Below are 15,207 nucleotides of genomic sequence, written 5' to 3' on the forward strand. Positions count from 1 at the left end.
AAACCCCTTCATCTATGCAGATGACGTGACCATATTCATTCCTTGCAAATCCAACCTTGCAGAAATCTCTGACAAAATAATCACTGGCATGAACATCCTAGCCTCTTGGGCCAACGCCTTCAAAATGAAACTGAACAAAGAAAAACCTCAATGCTTAATCCTCTCATCAAAACATTCCACTCTACTCCCAACCACTCTGATCACTCCCGACGTTACAATCCCAATATCCGACAATCTAAAAATCCTAGGAGTAACGTTGGACAACCATCTAACTCTAGAAACTCACGCAAAAGCCACAACGAAGAAGATGTTCAACATGATGTGGGTACTGAAAAGAGTAAAACCATTCCTCCCCCAAAATACTTTCCGCAATCTAGTACAATCCACGGTACTCACCCACGCCGATTACTGCAACAGCATCTTCATTGGCTACACAGCCCAAATCCTGAAGAAACTCCAAACCGCCCAAAACATGGCAGCCAGACTCATCTTTGGTAAATCGCGATTTGAAAGTGCAACACCACTCCATGAAAAATTACACTGGCTCCCTATTAAAGAGCAAATATACTTCAAAGTACACACGCTGATCCACAAGATCCTCCATGGAGAATCCCCAAGTTACATGACCAAACTAATCGATCTCCCGAACAGGAATGGGTCCAAATCCTCTCACACATATCTCAATCTTCACCTCCCCAACCTGAGCAAAATGGGCTTTCAGCGAAGATTTGAATTTCGTGAAGGAGGATTCGGTCCTGATACCTAGTGGGAGGCCATCCTAAAAGTTGGGACCCAGTGCAGTCTAGTCAGACCTGCCGATGGGAAGGGATAGTTGTGCTTAGGGGGAATGGAGTGTTCTCCACAGGGAGTAAGGAATCAGCAGAAGACGACTATAAAAGATCTAATGGTTGATATTTATAGAATTCCTTTCAAGATACTTACTAACAGGGAGCCAGTGCCCAATGTGAATTCAAATTTAGTTCTCCAAAGTAACCCTTGAAGGATATTTTCTTCATTCTCATTCACTTCATTGTGACATTCTCTTACAAGTTTTCAACTCAGTATTGAACTAAGGAACAGCATAAGCTGTCCTACATGTTGACTGCCACTTCTGGGCATAGGTCACAATGAAGCACTGTCCTATACCCATGACCCCCATCTCATCAGACATTACACTGTGTCACATTAATATAACTGTATTTAGTTAGTATGATAACAGCCCACATAATTCATCTCCGACATATTAATGTGAAGAGGACATGTAGAAGGTAGTGAAGAAATATGTTAGCCTTGCTAGCCCCTGCTCTCAGTGAAATACAGGCCAATGGCTCATAATAAGAGCTAGGCCTCTCTTAGAAATCAAAATCATCTCTGATACAAAAGAGAGCTAGCCTGTAAGAATCAGTGTTCACCTTTGACACAGTTACATTTCACTGTGGCAAGTACTGAGATGAGGTAATTGAGAGCTGGCAAGGGTGGGGGCAATCTACTCTATAAACAATCCTGGGACTGGCACCTGCAAGACGTCATGAGCAAGAATTGCTATGGTTATGTAGAAATAGTACTGGGTCAGCTGCACCCCGGGTGAGAACATCCAAAGGGGGGGCTAGAGGAAGGTTTGGGAACATGTGAAGTCATTCTGATCAACTGATAAGAACCAAGAGCCCTGGTGAGAGAGACTGGGGTCCATTGGAACCAATGAAGCCAAAGTGGTATATAAGGACCAGTCTGGAGAGTATTAGATCAGACAAGAGGAGAAGAAGAACAGAGAAGGAAGACTCCAGAAGGCTAGAGAGAGAGGACGTGCCATGATATGCTGCTCCATTATGTGAATACTTAACTTGCCTGTACTACCATTGGTAAGATTGTAATAAACTATCTTATTATATCTACTACATACTGGGTTCCTTTCTAATTACAAGGGTCTATACTGCCTTGACGGTGTAAGCCTGTCACGAGCGGATACAGGATTGAGGTAATTAAGCATCTAGAGGGGATTTGCAGTTCTCTCTAGGATAGTACAGAGAGCCCATGGCAGTCCTAATTATATACAGTAGCAGAAGACTTCATTAATTCAGGTGACTTTCTAAATGATTAGCAGTGTTTGCAAACCATCGTATACCCATAGTAAGAACTAACCAGAAGCTCAGTGGTTTAGATATGGGGGCTCTCTGTTCTTTTTCTGCTTTTGTTAAAAGAGGAAGAGAATAAGAGATCTTGGTGTTGAGATACAGGTGCTATAGTAGAAGAGGTCACCAGAGAACAGTCTGGAAGGTGTAGATGATAATAGCATTGTCTGTATATTCTTCTGTGCCCGCTACTGACCTTACCAGCTTAACTGAGACTGCTATGGTAGAGAGAAAGTGATAAAATTCCACTGAATGTCCCTCACTTGTGTGACAGAGACTGGGGGAGCAGGAGCAGCAGATCAGTGCACTGCAGCGGGAGAAGCAGGAGGTCATGGAGCAGATCCAGACTGCATTGAGGGAGGAAAAACTGCAAGAGATAAAGAGGCTGAGAGAGGAGCTGGAGGAGGTAATGTGGTTAATTTTGAAATTAATGACTTAGCAGTACCATATAGAACTTGGTACTCTGTGTGCTTTGCAAATACTGCTCAGGATGCAGATTTTATTAAATGAGGTGGCTATGGGATAGCAGTGTGACTCCTTCAGATTCCCGTGAAATCCATCGATAAGTCATCTGGCTTCCCAGCTCTAAGTTGAGTTATAGCTAGCTTTAGGGAAAGTGAGGGAAAGTAGTCTACTGGGGAATAGGAAAGCACCAGTTTAATTAAAGGTTGTGTGTGGGTACCGTTAGTTTAGCACATGTTCTAACTGTTCATGGAAGCCAGGACACCAGGCTTAGTGCGACCACATCTTGAGTATAATCTGCATTTCTCCGAGGACAAGCAGGCTGTTTGTTCTCACATGTGGGTTGATGTCTGCGTCGGCCCAGGAAACGGCAAATTTTTTTTTTTTTTATATTTGTTTATTGGTTTTTCAAAAATAAACAACCTCTACTAATACAAGCTTCTGGTGAAATTATTACATCAACTACATACAAACAATGAAGATCATACAGCTCAGATGCTCATTTCTTTTCCCCTTCAATTCTTCCCCCCTCCCTCCCCTCCCCCCCCCCTCGGGTGTCCATCATCCTGCCTCATCCCACTCCTTTCCATTGTTCATACGCATCCCATATTTTTTGAAACTTTTGAAGCTGACCTTTTCGCAATGCCGTCAACTTTGACATTTGATACAGGTGATGTAACCTGCCCATCACCACCTGCATGGCTGGGGTCTCCTGCTGCTTCCACGCCCGAGCGAGCGCCAATTTTGCTGCTCCTAAGACATGTATGACCAGCTTATGACTATGTATGGGGCTCTTTCTAGGTCTTACATGCAGAAGACAATTCTCTGCCGTTTTCGGATAGCTAATCTCAGTCATTTCCTTCACCCTGTCCATGATCTCCGTCCAGTACTTTTGGACCTTTGGGCATTCCCACCATATATGCCAAAATGTGCCTTTCCCTCCACAGTCCCTCCAGCAACTTGTCGACATTTGTGGGCAGAACTTCTGTAGTCTAACTGGGGTATAATACCACCAGTATAAGATCTTATACCCATTCTCTGCCAGAGGCTGGGCGATGGAGGGCTTCAATAGGTGTCTATAGCTATGTGTCCACCACTCTTCCGTATAGTTACCCTGGAGTTCCTCCTCCCATTTTCTAGTATAAAAACCCAGTGGGGACGAGAGCAGAAGCAGAGCTCTATATATCCTCGTTATACCACCCCTTCCCCCTCCTTGTCTCATTGCCTTTTCCACCTCCGTCTCTGCCAACTCCAATTCATCCCTAGCTCTTTTGAGTATATAATTTCTGATGCAATTATAATAAACTAAGTCCCTCTCCTCCAGTCCATACTCATCTTGCAACTCCTCAAATGACCGCATCTCCCCATTGACCCAAATTTGCCCCAGTTGATAAAGACCCCTCTTAGCCCAGATCTGAAATATCCTCTCCTCCCTCCCCAAGGGGAACCCTGGTGCATCTTGTATTGCCATCTGTTGGAAATATTTCCTTTCTGGGAAAGCTCGCTTTCTTAATTGAAGCCAGGTATGTAAGATGTGGCTCAAGCCCAACGGGACCCTCTCAATTATCTTTAAGAGTTCCTTTCTCGGTTTCCAGAGTGCGTCCCCTGTGTATCTAGTCCCCATCCATGCTCGCTCCCAGTGAAGCCACTTTTTAGTATTGGTCGGGTACCATTCAGCGCATACCCGCAGTTGCGCTGCCTGGTAGTAGAGAAAAAAATTTGGGACCCCCATGCCGCCTTTGTTCGGCCTTTGGTACATTACACTTCTACGCACCCTGGGTGGCCGCTTCCTCCAAATATAGGCAAAAACCTTTTTAGTCAGCTGTTGGAAAAAGGTACGCGGTATGGGAATCGGAAGCGCCATAAATAGATAAAGCAGCTTCGGCAGGAGCATCATTTTTACCGCATGTATTCTGCCCAACCACGAAATCGTAAGGCCCTCCCACCTATCCAGTTCTCCAAAAAGCTCCCTGACCTTCTTAGGGAAGTTTTCCTGATATAAAAGCTCTATTCTTGGGGTAATCATAGCCCCAAGATACCTTATTGCCCTCGCTGCCCATTTGAATGGGTATAATTTCTGCAATTCCTGGGCCTCCCTCTGCGGTACCGTAAGATTAAGTATTTCGGATTTGGTGGTATTAATTTTAAAGCCCGAGAGCTCCCCATACTGCAAGATCACTTCTGTAACCTTCTGTAGCGATTGTTTAGGCTGTGCCAAGGTCAGCAATACATCATCCACAAACAGCATAATCTTGTGCTCCCTCTGACCTCTAACCACACCCCATATACTCTTGTGTTCTCTAATCCTCTGTGCTAATGGTTCAATGGATATTGCAAACAACAGGGGCGATACCGCACACCCCTGCCTCGTCCCCCTACCCAGCCCTATCGGCTCCGAATAAGCCCCATTTATCTTTATGATTGCCAGGGGATTAGTATAGAGCAAGCTGAACCATTTTAAGATTCTTCCCTCCAGTCCCATCTGCTTTAGGACCCCAAAAAGAAAAGGCCACTCCACTCGGTCGAACGCTTTTTCAGCATCCACCGAAAGGAGTAGGACCGATTCTGGTTCTTCATTAGCTTGCTGAATCACATGAAGCAGGCACCTAATATTATCGAACGTCTGCCGGCCCTCTATGAAGCCCGCCTGATCCTCATGAACCACTCTCGGGAGTACCCTTTGCAGCCTCGCAGCCAGAATTTTAGTGAAAATTTTATAGTCCACATTTAATAGGGAAATGGGTCTATATGATCCACAACATAGGGGATCCTTGTCCGGCTTCTGTATCAAAACTACCTCTGCCACCCTCCACGAGTAAGGCATTTCCCCCATGCTGTCAAATGCTGTGATTGCCCTTAACAGCAATGGTGCTATCCACTTGGAGAACTGCTTATAGAAGCTCGCTGGGAATCCGTCAGGCCCAGGCGCCTTATTATTTGGCAAACTCGCGATTGCCCTTTCTATCTCCTCAAGCGTTATGGGGGAGGACAACTCCTCCACCTCCTTCTCCGAAAGGCCTGGCATTTGTATCCCCTGTAGATATTGTGCAATCTCTTCCCTCGTGCCCCTCAGGTCCGATTTATAAAGTTGGCCATAATAATCCCGAAACACTTCCTGTATCTGTTCTGTGCTGTTTACTAACTGACCTGATGCATTATATACCCCTGCAATATAATTTCTTTGGGTTTGCTTTTTCAATTTATTTGCTAATAGCCGGCCAGCCCTATTTCCAAATTCAAAATGCTCCTGCCGAACCCGCTGAAGCTGCCCTGCTATCTCCGTCATCTGGAGATCATTAAGCTGCGTTCGGAGTTGCTGCACTTCCTGCAATTTTTGCGTGTCGGACGGATCCTCTTTATGCTGTCTTTCACTGGCCTCCATGTTATTTCTAACTGTGTCCTCCTTCCCCCTATGATCCCTGACGATGTGTGCCTGCCATGCTATAATCTGACCCCTTAATACCGCTTTCATTCCCTCCCAAATACTGGTCGGATGTGCTTCTTCATTATCATTAAGCTCTATATATTCCTTTATGTACTTTTCCAATTCAGCTATATTCTGTGGCTCTAGTAGTAAAGCTTCGTTTAGCCTCCAATGGGGACGGCCTATAGGCCTCCTTCCCATCCTCAGCGTTAGCACCACCAGAGAGTGATCCGACCAACTACAGGGCTCAATAGTCACCCTTTCAACCTGCCTCCTCACCATCGCATCGCCCAGCCAATAGTCAATTCTCGAGTAGGTTTTGTGGAGGGGGGCATAATGGGTAAAATCTTTTTCAGTCCCATGCGTGTCTCTCCATAGGTCAGTCAGCCCCCACCTTGCCAGCCAGGACTGGAAGGCTACTCTATCTCCCTGTGCGTATTTTGCCACCCCCCCTGAGTTATCTAGCTTCGGGTCCAGTGTCAAGTTCATGTCGCCCCCTATCACCAAATAACCTTTAGCATGCTTTTGTAAAATCCTCTCCAGTTCCTGCATAAATATCCTCTGATTCTCATTGGGTGCATATGCACATACCAGTGTGTAATATTCCTTATCAAGGGAGACCACCATCAATATATATCTGCCCGCTTTATCCCTGACCGTTGTATGCACCTGCCAGGGTAGGGACCGGGATAGAGCTATCAAAACTCCCCTCTTTTTCTGAACCTCTGTGGCTGATGCACATCTTATATATGGGTACTGCTTATTATTCATTAAGTATTCATGGACTTTTCTAAGGTGGGTCTCCTGGAGAAACATTACATCGGCTTGCTGGCGTTGCATTTCCCTAAATACCTGCTTCCGTTTTTGCGGAGTATTCAAGCCCCACACATTTATAGTCACACATTTAAGCATTGTATAGGCAGACAACTTCTTCAGTTATAAGCATCATTATAGCATATCTCAATATTAGCCACCCATCCCTCCCACCCTTCTTCCCTCCCCCTCCCCTTCCCTCCTCCGCTCCTTTCCTTCCCCCTCCCCCCCTAGTCTCCCCTTCCCTTCCCCAAAACCTTAGCACCTTTACCATATTCTGGATGGTGCAACACGGAGGTGTTGTAACTCACTAGTACCCCTTCACATTTTTAGCTATTAATATCTTTAACTTAACTCTTATCCTACTCCCTGTTTAAACCAATGTTCTATATTACCCTACTGCACCTTATAACCAACAATAACTTTCGACCAGGCCAGCTTGCCGCTCTCCAAGTCCACGGCACCTGGTAAACTCGCCACAAGGGCGCATCCTGTTAAACAAGTGGGATCTTATCTCCCATTGTTGCCAAGCAATGTCAGGTGAGGCGTCCCGCTGACTTCTGGCGCTGAAGTCGACTCTGACCCACTCTTTGCCATCTGGGGTGGGTCCTGGGATCCGCTGTCATCGATGGGCGCTCCGCTGTAGAGGGTATATCCATCTGATAGTCTCCCTGCAGTATTCTCTGCGCCTCTGCCAGGGTTTTGACCATGTGCTGTTTCCCATCCTTGTAGAATGCTAGTCCAAACGGATATCTCCAGCGATAGCGAATATCCAGTTCTCGCAGCTTTGCCGTTACCGGCTTCAAATCAGCCCGTCTCTTCAGGGTGGCAGCCGCCAAGTCCTGGTATATTTCCACCCTATTGGTGTCCCATTTATAATCCTTTATTTGTCTTGCCGCTGCCATGACACGCTCTTTCACTTTGAAGTCCTGGAAGCATGCTATAATATCTTTTGGTAAGTTCTTTCTATTAGTCCCCAGGGCCCGATGTGCTCTGTCCAAGTTTATTTTTTCTGGTGGAATCGGATCCTCCGTGTTCGCTAGAATATCGCTAGCGATTTGCTGGACCACTTGCTCGCTATTTTGATACTTTGAAACCTCCGGCAAGCCCCGAATGCGGATGTTATGGCGCCTGCTCCTATTTTCCAGGTCCTCCAGTTTTTCAGAAAGAAGCTGCTGACCTATTCGCTCATCCGCGATCTGCCTCTCAAGGGAGCCCAGGGACTCCGAGTGGTCATCTATTCGGCCTTCCGCCTCCTCCACCCGGTGTCCGAGCTCAGCTATCTCCCCTCTCAAGTCAGCCCCCAGCGTCGCCAGCTCTGACCTCATGGCCTTTAGATCCGATCGGATTTCCTGGATCCAAGCGCATAGCTCCGGCAGTCCGGCCCCCTCAAGCTCTCCCTGGGTCTGCGATGCGAACATGTCTCCCGACGGTTGCAATTCCGCATCCGTTCGCTCCGCCATTTCTTCGTTCGCTCGGGCCGCCATGTTGGATTTCGTCGCGCCTTTCTTGTACGCGAATTTAGACAAATTTAGCGGCGTTGATCACCTTTGCATGGACGTCTCTGGCCTCCTCCGCTCCTCGTTCTTAAGTGGCGTCGTTTTCTTTGCCCTCCTTGCTTATTGTAAGTGCCGGGTAGCGCTATTTTCACCTCAGGTACTAGGGAGCACAGAAGTTAGGCAGCCATGCTCTCCGGTGACGTCACTTCCTCCCGGAAACGGCAAATTTTCACCAGCAAAATTAAAAAGTTTTGCCAGAGCCTTCTGGCGCACATGCGTGGACGACTTCCCGCATTGAGTGTGCCTCCTCAGTTTTTTCTTGTCTGCGAAAGAGGTGACAGGTTTTTTTCTGTGCTTCTCGTAAAGGCCCAGGAAAAGAGTCTGACAACTTTTATCATTCTTTATTTTCTCATCATTTTTTTTTTTAAAGAAAAAAACTCCATGTAGCTATTCTTAGTTTAGCCCCCCTTTTTAAAGTTTCCTTTGTTTTTTGACGCGGCCGGCTTTAGGCCACACGGTCGGGTTCTTCCTTTCTTTTTGTGCCCTTTTTTCTTTTAATAGGCACAATCGCGTCTTTTATTAGTATTATTTATTGCATTTGTATCCCACATTCCCCCACCTATTTGCAGGCTCAATGTGGCTTACATAGCTTTGATAACATTGTCATAGCTAGATATCAGATACAGTTAGCTATGTGTAGTGATTAAGGAAGAGGAGAGGGAAGAAGTAAGAGAGTTGTTAAGGTAGTTATAGAAGGTGTGCATTCATAGTTGAGTGGACTTTTGATTTTGCCGAAGCCGTTTTTCCTTCCATGTCATCATAGACACCCAGCAGCTTCAAGCGTTGTACTCGCTGCAACCAGACCATCTCAGGTACCAATACCAACGCCTGGTGTATCTAGTGCCTTGGGCCCGACCATAGCCCAGCCGCTTGTAGTCTGTGTCTTCATATGAAGAAACGGACCCAAGCGTCTTGAGAAGCCTAACGAGAAAAGCTTTTTGAGGGTTGGTCCGGTCCTTCGACATCGGTACAGAGGTCGGCGGTGGGAGCAGAGATAATGGCTGCCGAGAGACCAACTCGCGCTGGGAGCAGTGAGGCGTCGAGTGGGTGTACACCTGTGTCGAGGCCTCCTGTTATGCAGGCCCCCCAGAACCGACCTTCGTCAGACTCAGCCCTGAGGAGACGTGAGGATTCTACGTCCTCCTCATCGGTACCGAGGAGTCTCGATGACGGGCGTCGAGCGAAGGCGAAGAAGCACCTTCATTGTTCTCCTTCGATGCACAGTACTGGGAGCTCCGGGGCGTCAAGTCGGCACCCGAGAAGCTTCGGCGCCGAGAGGATCGCTCCCCCTCGATACAGGAGGTGCCAATGCGTCGGTCTCCTAGCAGCCCAATGCCTGCTCCCGAGCCTCCACAGATTCTGGCACTGCCTGTTCCACCGACCCCGCAGCCTTCTCCGATGTCAGTTCTCGATGAGTGCATCCTGGCCTTGTTTCCAGAACTTCTGGAGGGACTGCTACGTCAGCTTTTGTGTCGGGGGTGCTTGCGCCTTCTGTACCATCTGCTGCAGCGGTGTCTGGCCCTTCTCCTGCGGTGAGATCTCTGACTGTGGTGCCGCCTTTAGCATCGGAGTCGGCTGCCACCCAGGTCGACTCTCCTGCAGCAGAAGGCGTGTCGAAAGTTCCTGGCCAGGGGTACATTTGACACTTGATGTAGCATCCAGGATCGCTGCTCAGGATAGTGATGCGCAGACTCTCATGGCTGCATGTCTCTGACCTGGATCATTCAGTCCCAGGCTCAGCCCCAGCGCGCTCGATCTCATCAACAATGTGCGTCTAAGGCCCATACTGCTCCCCAGCAAAAGCAAGGGACGGGCTTTTTTCTGGCTCCAGTTCAGCATAGCCTCAATAAACGTGTCCCTACCGGACGACTTGCCGGTTGGGGGAAGGTTAATGTTTTTTCACCAAAGGTGGCCTCTTATAACCTCTGACTGGTAGGTTCTTCAAATTGTCCGCAATCTGGAATCCAAGCCTCCACATTGCCCACCGGGAGCTCAGTCCTACAGCTCTCAGCACAAGCAGGTACTTGTAGAGGAACTCTCTGCCCTTCTAAAGGCCCAAGCGGTCAAACCCGTTCCACCAGGAGAAGAAGGGCTGGGATTCTATACCAGGTCTTCTTTGTGCAAAAAAAACCAGGGGGGATGCGTCCCATCCTAGACCTAAGGGCCCTAAACAAATTTCTTATCCGAGAAAAGTTCAGGTTACCCTAGGCACCCTTCTTCCCATGATTCAGGAAAATGATTGGCTATGCTCTCTGGACTTAAAGGATACTTACACACACATCTTGGTACTTCCAGCTCACAGGAAGTATCTTCGATTTCGGCTGGGAACACAGCACTTTCAGTACCGTGTACTGCCCTTTGGCCTGGCGTCTGTTCCCAGAGTGTTTACAAAATGCCTAGCTGTAGTCGCAGCATCGCTACACAGACTGGGAGTACATGTGTTTCCTTATCTCGACGATTGGCTGGTGAAGAGCACCTTGAAGGAAGGTGCTCTGGAGTCCATGCGAATGACTATTCAGGTGCTGGAGCTACTGGGGTTCGTCCCAAATTATCCCAAGTCCCATCTCACCCCAGTCCAAAAATTGGAATTCATTGGGGCTCTGCTGAACACTCAGACAGCTCGAGCTTATCTCCCCAAGGCAAGGGCGGACAACCTTCTCTCCCTGGTGTCAATGGTTTGAGCGTCTCAGCAGGTCACGGCTCGGCAGATGTTGAGACTTCTGGGGCACATGGCCTCCACAGTTCATGTAACGCCCATGGCAAGTCTACATATGAGATCGGCTCAATGGACCCTAGCTTCCCAGTGGTTTCAAGCTGCGGGGGATCTAGAGGATGTAATCCAACTGTCCACCGACTTTCGGAATTCTCTTCAGTGGTGGACGATTTGATCCAATTTGACCTTGGGACGTCCATTCCAAATTCTTCAGCCACAAAAAGTGCTGATGATGGATGTATGCCTCCTGAGGTGGGGAGCTCATGTAGATGGGCTTCACACTCAAGGAGCCTGGTCCTTTCAGGAGAAAGGTCTTCAGATCAATCTCCTGGAATTGCGAGCAATCTGGAACGCTCTAAAGGCTTTCAGAGACTGGCTGTCCCAACCAAATCATATTGATTCAGACAATCAGGTTGCCATGTATTTCACCAACAAGCAGGGAGGCACCGGATCTCGCCCTCTGTGTCAGGAAGCCGTCCAGATGTGGCTTTGGGCGCGCCATCGCAGCATGTTTCTCCAAGCCACTTATCTGGTAGGTGTAAACAACAGTCTGGCCGACAGGCTGAGCAGGATAATGCAACCTCACGAGTGGTCACTGAACATGGGTGTTGCCCGCAAGATCTTCCAAGCATGGGGCACCCCCTCGGTGGATCTTTTTGCCACTCAGATCAATCCCAAGGTTCCTCAGTTCTGTTCCAGACTTCAGGCCCACGACAGACTAGCGTCAGATGCCTTTCTCCTGCATTGGGGAACAAGCATCCTGTATTTGTATCCTCCTATACCTCTAGTGGGGAAGACTTTGCTGAAACTCAAGCAAGACTGTGGAACCATGATTCTGATTGCTCCCTTCTGGCCACATCAGATTTGGTTCCCTCTTCTTCTGGAGTTGTCCTCCGAGGAACCGTGGCGATTGGAGTGTTTTTCAACCCTCATCACCCAGAATGAGGGGTCGCTTCTGCATCCCAACCTCCAGTCTCTCGGCCTGGATGTTGAGAGCTTAGAATTCGCCTCCTTGGGTCTTTCAGAGGGTGTCTCCCGAGTCTTGCTTGCTTCCAGGAAAGATTCCACGAGGAGGTGTTACTCTTTCAAATGGAGGAGGTTTGCCGTCTGGTGTGACAGCAAGGCCCTAGATTCTCTTTCTTATCCTACACAGACCCTGCTTGAAGACCTTCTACACTTGTCAGAGTTTGGTCTCAAGACCAACTCTGTAAGAGTTCACCTTAGTGCGATTAGTGCTTATCATCGCCGTGTAGAGGGTAAGCCTATCTCTGGACAGCCTTTAGTTGTTCGCTTCATGGGAGGTTTGCTTTTGTTAAAGCCCCTGGTCAAACCTCCACCAGTGTCATGGGATCTCACCCAGCTGATGAAAGCTCCTTTTGAGCCACTGAATTCCTGCCATCTGAAGTACTTGAACTTGGTGGCTGTTACTTCAGCTCATAGGGTCAGTGAGCTTCAGGCCTTGGTAATGCATGCACCTTATAACAAGTTTCATCACAACAGAATAGTCCTCTGCATGCACGCTAAGTTCCTGCCGAAGGTGGTGTCAGAGTTCCATCTGAACCAGTCAATTGTCTTGCCAACATTCTTTCCCCGTTCTCATACCCGCCCTGGCTAAAGCAGTTTGCATACCTTGGACTGCAAGAGAGCATTGGCCTTTTACGTGGAGCGGACAAAGCCCTTCAGACAGTCCGCCCAGTTGTTTGTTTCTTTCTATCCCAACAGGAGGGGAGTCACCATCGGAAAACGCACAATCTCCAGTTGGCTAGCAGATTGCATTTCCTTCACTTATGCCCAAGCTGGGCTGACTCTAGAGGGCCATGTCACTGCTTATAATGTTAGAACTATGGCTGCGTCAGTGGCTCACTTAAAGTCAGCCTCCATTGAAGAGATTTGCAAGGCTGCAATGTGGTCATCGGTCCACACATTCACATCTCACTACTGCCTTCAGCAGGATACCCGATGGTCGGTGCTGCAGAATTTGTTCCAGGCTGCCGTCTCAGTTAGGTGTTTATGGTTTCAGGTCAATCTAGGTTATGTCCTTGCCGTTGCGAGGCCCAATTAGCCAATGTTTATTGTTTTGAGTGAGCCTGGAAGCTAGGGATACCCTACATGTGAGAACAAGCAGCCTGCTTGTCCTCAGAGAAAGCGAAGATACTTACCTGTAGCAGGTATTCTCCGAGGACAGCAGGCTGATTGTTCTCACAAACCCACCCACTTCCCCTTTGGAGTTGTTGTTGTTTATTTGTTTATATACTTTTTGGTTAAACTGAGGAGGCACGCTCAACGCGTTTCGCGCGCCAGAAGGCTCTGGCAAAACTTTTTAATTTTGCTGGTGGAAACTTGCCATTTTCTGGGCCGACCCACATGTGAGAACAATCAGCCTGCTGTCCTTGGAGAATACCTGCTACAGGTAAGTATCTTCGCTTTCTGGTCATCACATCTCAAAAAAGATAGTGGAACTGGAAAAGTTACAAAGAAGAGTGACTAAATTGGTTAAAGGGATGGAACAGCTCATTAGGAAAGGCTGAAGAGGCCTCTTCAGCCTGGAGAAGAGATGTTGAGGAGGACTGATAGAGGTCTATAAAATCCTTAGTGGGTTGAACAGGTAAACCAAATCGATGATTTACTCTTTCAGAAAATACAAAGACTAGGGACAGCCCATGAAATTTCATAGTAGCACATTTAAAGCAAATAGGAGAACATTTTTGCTCTTTTTAACATGCAGGTGAGCTCTGGAACTTGTTACCAGAGGGTGTGGTAAAAGCAGTTAGTATAGTTTTGGTTTGAAAATAACTGGATAAACAAAATAAAAAATAGAGTTAAAAAAAAGGGTTGAACAAAAGTCTGGAGGCAAAATTTACTCCAAACACTGCTTATCCCTGGGATCAGTACCAAGGAATCTTTGGAATTCTGCCTGGTACTTGGGCTGGATGGACCTTCGGTCTGACTCAGTATGGCTGTTATGTTCTTAATGCTCTGCAGGTAAGGCAAGGGGAAGCCACATTCCAAACCAAAAGAGTTCTGTTGCTGTAAAATGAGACAGAGGAATATGAAGGCAGACTGAAACTGCAAGGCTAGCTAGGCTGTCCATTTTCTTTTCCTGTTGTAATAGCACAGACCTTGCTTCACCTTCTCTCTGCCACTATTGAGAAACCTTTGGGCTTGGGTTTAGGAGCAAGGCCGAAAGGAGGAGCGACTGAAACAGCGAGTGCAGCAGCTGGAAGAGGAGCTTCATGGGCTGCGGACAGAACATAGCGAAGCGTCTTTCCGAGAGAGGGAGGCACAGGCTCAGGCTGAGCGGACAGAGCGCTCGCTGGTAAGAGAGATCAGTGCTGTGGCCCATCACCTCCAGAATCTGTTGGAGGGCACCAGGACAGCGAGTTTATCAAAGATGAGACACAGGTCAGTCAACATCAGAAGCAGAAGTGTAAAATATTCTACCTTGTCTCTTACCTTTCAATGTACTGAATCAGAAATTCTTACCCGTCTCTTTTCAGATTTCCAGAATCACTCTGTTTTTGTTATTTATATTTTATACATGACCTAGAGATGGGAGTAACTAGTGAGGTAATTAAATTTGCTTATGACACAAAGTTATTCAAAGTCGTTAAATCGTGAGAGGATTGTGAAAAATTACAAGAGGACCTTATGAGACTGGGAGACTGGGCGTCTAAATGGCAGATGTCGTTTAATGTGAGCAAGTGCAAAGTGATGCATGTGGGAAAGAGGAACCCAAATTATAGCTACGTCATACAAGGTTCCACGTTAGGAGTCACAGACCAAGAAAGGGATCTAGGTGTCGTTGTTGATGATACGTTGAAACCTTCTTCTCCGTGTGCTGCTGCGGCTAAGAAAGCAAATAGAATGTTAGGTATTATTAGGAAAGGAATGGAAAACCAAAAATGAGGACATTATAATGCCTTTGTATCTCTCCATGGTGCGACCGCACCTCGAATATTGTGTTAAATTCTGGTTGCCGCATCTCAAAAAAGATATAGTGGAATTAGAAAAGGTACAGAGAAGGGCAACGAAAATAATAAAGGGGATGGAGCGACTTCCCTATGAGGAAAGGCTAAAGCAGCTAGGGCTCTTCAGCTTGGAGAAAAG

General features: G+C 47.4%; 1 protein-coding gene across 1 annotated transcript in view; it reads left to right on the forward strand.

Moving 5' to 3' along the window:
- The window catches only part of LOC115479877, a 91,873-nt gene that overhangs the window by 60,181 nt on the left and 16,485 nt on the right, over nt 1–15,207 (forward strand). The window lies entirely within an intron of this gene.

The sequence above is a fragment of the Microcaecilia unicolor genome, chromosome 11, assembly GCF_901765095.1.
Source record: "Microcaecilia unicolor chromosome 11, aMicUni1.1, whole genome shotgun sequence".
Classification (NCBI taxonomy): domain Eukaryota; kingdom Metazoa; phylum Chordata; class Amphibia; order Gymnophiona; family Siphonopidae; genus Microcaecilia; species Microcaecilia unicolor.